This window comes from Penaeus vannamei, chromosome 15 (assembly GCF_042767895.1).
Source record: "Penaeus vannamei isolate JL-2024 chromosome 15, ASM4276789v1, whole genome shotgun sequence".
NCBI classification, from domain to species: domain Eukaryota; kingdom Metazoa; phylum Arthropoda; class Malacostraca; order Decapoda; family Penaeidae; genus Penaeus; species Penaeus vannamei.
Window position 1 is genome coordinate 36,574,684 of NC_091563.1, and position 5,367 is coordinate 36,580,050.

The following is a 5,367-nucleotide window of genomic DNA, read 5'->3' on the forward strand; positions in this document are numbered from 1 at the left end:
ATTGTTTTTGTTGTTGTTGCTGCTGCCACTGCTGTTATTATTGTTATTATTATCATTATTATTTTATTATTATTATTATTATTATTATTATTATTATTATTATCATTATTATTATTATTATTACCCTCACTATTACTGACATCAATATTATTATTGCTATCGTAATTATTATTGTTGCTGTTATCATTGTTATTATCATTATTGATAAAATCATCATCATCACTATCATATCAATTTACAGGGCACCATCACCATCAAGTTTGTGATCACCGTCACCATCCCTACCACCACTATCGTCGTATTTTCATTATGATTATCATGATTTGAACTGATACAGTAGTGAATCAGTAGACAACAAATTCAATAAGGCTAATGGGATTTGCATCCTATCCGTGTCCGTTGTTAGAATGAGAATATTAGTGATAAAAAAAATATATATATATATATATACACATATATATATATACATATATATATATGTAATATATATACATATATATATATATATATATATATATATATATATATATATATATATATATATAACGGTGTCTTATATGGATATAATTATTTGGATGATTGATACTAGAAAAAAATAACAAATATGAAATAGAATAGCGAGCTTTTTAAGAGTAACAGGATCTGCATTTTGATAATATCAGTTATGATTAGAATAATGATTATGAAGAAAAAATATATATGGTCACTATTATGAAGATTGATACCGGTGATATTATTGATAATGCAGATGATATTCATAGTACATCCGTGTGATTTCTTTATTGATATCGCTATCATCATTACAAATAGCGTTATCTGATACTAAGAATAAAGTCGACAATAACACAGCTGATATTGGTAACCGTAATAAGAAGTAATAAAAATGATATAAAAAAAATCACTTATCGTAATACAGCCGACGATAAAAGAAAAAAAAATACAGTAATTTATCAGATAATAAGATAATGAGAGAAAAAAAATATTTTTTTTTCATGAAGAGAAGAGTACAATCCGATCACCAGCATTTTCCCGCCGCATAAGAAGCTTAATGGCTAATATCAGCGAACAGAAAAAATATCTTCTCAAGAAATATTAGTTTAATGATTCCTAGCGATGGATTATCGACCTTGATGATCATAATGATAATACTATTAACATTCTGACGTGAAATATCATTAGGACATCAGCTAATGCAATGATAATGATAAAATCAACAGTAATGACAACCCTGGCCCCCTCCTTACATATTTTATGCGCTATTATGGGTGTCCTGGTTCATAGCATCATAAAGTGTATTAATTTCCCCCACAAAGAAATATCAGGTGATTATCATATTAGAATATCTTTCTAATCTGAGGTTGAGAGGATGTTACATCATGGGTAAGAGAGCAGTTTTATTTTTTGTATTTATATCATATTATATATATATATATATATATATATATATATATATATATATGTGTGTGTGTGTGTGTGTGTGTGTGTGTGAGTGAGTGTATGTATATGTATATATGTATGTGTGTGTATGTATATGTATATGTATATGTATATATGTATGTATGTATATACATATATGTATAAATCTGTGTGTGTGTATGTATATATATATATATATATATATATATATATATATATATATATGTATGCATGTGTGTGTGTGTGTGTGTATAGGTATGTATATATATTTTATTTATAGATATATATACATACAAGCATACATATATACATATTCGTATGCATGTATTTGTGTATGATTATATATATATATATATATATATATATATATATATATATATATATGTATATATATATATATATATATATATATATATGTGTGTGTGTGTGTGTGTGTGTGTGTGTGTGTGTGAATACATGTCTCTATGCTTATATTTATATATTGAAGGTTATAAAATAGGATTTTGTTTACACTGTCAAGAGAATGGAAATATATGTATGATCCAATTTAGTAACTGAACCCTCTAATTGCAATTCTTTTAGCGAGCATCCTGTCAGTCTCAAAAGCATTTGTTTCTCACCAGAACATGGCGTCAGTCCCTCGCAAGCACAAATTCGTTTTCGCCCCTGCCAGAGGATGCCCGTGAAAACCTGTAGTTCATTCCACCTTCAGGAGGGTTTTCGCTGTTTTGCTCCATCTTTCTTTTCTATCTCCTGTCTCTCATTCTCCTTTCTTTTCTTGTCTCTTACTCCCTCTCCCTCTCCTCCCTTCTCCCATCCGTTGTTCTCCCCTTTCCTCTCTCCTACTACTTCTCCCACTTTCTCTCCTCTCCTATTGTCTTATACTCCATTCTTTCTCTTCTCTTTCAATCCCTCTCTTCTATCTCATTCCCTTTTCTCTCTCACTTCTTTTACTGTTCGTACATTCCCTTTTCCTCTCCTTTATACTCCCCTTCCCTCTCCTTTACATTCTCATTCCCTCTATTTTACATTCCCATTCCCTCTCCTTCCATTTCCATTCCCACCCCACTCCCTCTCCTCCACCTCGCATCACCTCTCCCACTCCCTCCATCTCTCTCTCTCTCCCCCCCCCCCCCCCTCGCCTTCGTTTGCGTGCCTCGACAACTGTTTCCGATTTTCCGGTTTCTTCCCCGTGTAATAAGTTGGGCAAACAGTGGCGCGCTTGCCTTCGTCTCCTCCGGCCGCTCGGAACTCCGCCAAACTCCGCCGGAACGCTACTTGCCTCCGCGAAACGATCGTGTGTCGCTGTTTGGAGAGTAGGACGTCGTTTTCCGGAAGCCGAATTCCCCGAGTCTTCTCTTTTTTTTCTTCTCTTTTTTTCCCCCTTCCCCTTTTTTCTCTCTCTCTCTCTTTACGGAGTGAGCGACGGCCCCCTTTCTCGTTTCTGCTCGCGCGTGTGTGTTCTTATTTGTGTATCTCTGTTTGCTGATCATTTTGCCGCCTGTTAATGTCAAAGGGCTGATGCGCGCTGATTCGGGAGGGGAAGGTCTCACTTGTGGATCCGACGCTCGAAACGGAATTGAAATGAGAAGGACAAATCTTATCTCTCGTTTTCGTTAATGCGTACACGAACGTTGTGAATATGTCGACGTGCACGTTTCTTCTTTTCATTGACATATTTTTCTTCTTTTTTAGAGAGAGATATGGTTTACAATAGCATCGTGGAGGAAAAAAACCACTCTTCTTCCTACATTCCTTGTAAGAGCAGATATCCCCGACTAACCACACCTCACGCCCGCCGTCATACCATCTGTCCGGCGCCCACTCCTCACACCCACGAAGATATTATGCCCGACACAGGATATTCTACGTAATATGATCTGTTCCTCAACAACAGGCAACACATCCCGCCCACATCGCCTCACACATGCCTACACCACCCTTTCTCGTGGACGATGTAGCATCTGCCTTTTAATACCTACAGGACCCCGCACTCCGCCCATTTGATATCGCACGCTGCATCAGATCGAAGCCCACATTTGCATCGCGATTACAGCAATGCGCGTCACGTGAGGTGCGTTATAGTCGTTTCTCTCGGTCTCCTGAAAAAAAAGCACGCGAGATATGCCCTTCATGCCCCCGAGGGAATTAATCTATGCATAGGGTGTAGATATTACAGGTCGATATTTCCCGGCAGATCGCACGCCAGCGCCCGGCACCTCGTCAGAAGAGAAAGGAAGAAACAGAAAGAAATCGAATGGTCGGGCCTCCAGCAGGGAACTCTCCAAGCACGGGTAATTCACCGCCCAGAAAGAAATAACTATAGGAAATCTATCACTATAATTCCAATTGTGTGCGCCCCTTTTCTTCGCATACGCCCATACAGCTGCGTATCCCGTGCACGCCCACTCGAGAATATTAATACCCCTTTTTCTCGTTTTACGGCGATTCCGGACAGAAAGCCGCGGGACACCTGCGAGGAAGGAGACGACGGCCGCCGGGCAGGATTTCGTGGGCGCTTTCCGTCACGCTGCTGTTCGAAGCCCTTGTTGTTTTTGTTGTTGTGGCGTTGTGTTTCTGTTCGATGCGCTGTCTCTTCATGTTTGGTTTATTGTTATTTGTATTTATGTTTGTCTCTACTGTATGGAGCCTTCATGTTTTATTTTCTGTTAACTCTTTTTTTCTGTTTTGTATTTTGTTCTCTCTCCCTCCCTCCCTCCCTCCCTCCCTCCCTCCCTCCCTCCCTCCCTCCCTCCCTTTCTCCCTCTCTCTCTCTCTCTCCTTTCCTCTCTCCCTCTCCTTCTCTCACTCTCTCTCTCTCTCTCTCTCTCTCTCTCTCTCTCTCTCTCTCTCTCTCTCTCTCTCTCTCCCTTTGTCTCTTACTTTCTCTCCTACAGACAAAAAACATTATTTTTAAAAATTTTAGGACTGATATGTTCTACAATCTAATCGCAAGAACTCTCATCCAAAAGATTCCAATCATGATACAGAGCCATTTAAGATTAGATTATCCATCAAGCGATTCTTTTTTCGGGGGGAGAGGGGAGAATCCTAACATTCTAATTATACCAGAACGACCGGTTAAGAATATCCCCAATAAATCAACATGGATGAGGCCGATACAGAGAGAGAAAACCAAAGGGTCGTGTGTCTATAACCGGCGCCTATTTCGATGTTAATAAGCATGCCGGCGTCGCTATAGACCTAGGCTGAGGCCGAGTGTGGGCTCGCATTGGTAATCGGGGTCGACCATCTGCGGGGAAGTCCTGTAGGGTCTTGTAGTGTATTGTCGAGATTGGAGGCGGGTCGAGATCAGCAAAATACTTTATTTGGAGATTTGAGATTTGACTTTCTCTCTGTCTCTCTCTGTCTGTCTCTCTCTCTCTGTCTCTTGTCTTGTCTTGTCTTGTCTTGTCTTGTCTTGTCTTGTCTTGTCTTGTCTTGTCTTGTCTTGTCTCTGTCTCTCTATCTCTCTCCCTGTCAGTTTCTCTGTCTCTCTCTCTCTCTCTCTGTCTCTCTCTGTCTCTCTCTGTCTCTCTCTCTCTCTCTCTCTCTCTCTCTCTCTCTCTCTCTCTCTCTCTCTCTCTCTCTCTCTCTCTCTCTCTCTCTCTCTCTCTGTCTCTCTCTGTCTCTCTCTCTCTCTCTCTCTCTCTCTCTCTCTCTCTCTCTCTCTCTCTCTCACCTTCTCCCTCTGCCCCTCTCCCACTCTCTCTCTCTCTGTCTGTCTCTCTCTCTCTCTCTCTCTCTCTCTCTCTCTCTCTCTCTCTCTCTCTCTCTCTCTCTCTCTCTCTCTCTCTCTCTCTCTCTCTGTCTCTCTCCCTCTCTCTCTCTCTCTCTCTCTCTCTCTCTCTCTCTCTCTCTCTCTCTCTCTCTCTCTCTCTCTCTCTCTCTCTCTCTCTCTCTGTCTCTCTCTCTCTGTCTCTCTCTCTCTCTCTCTCTCTCTCTCTCTCT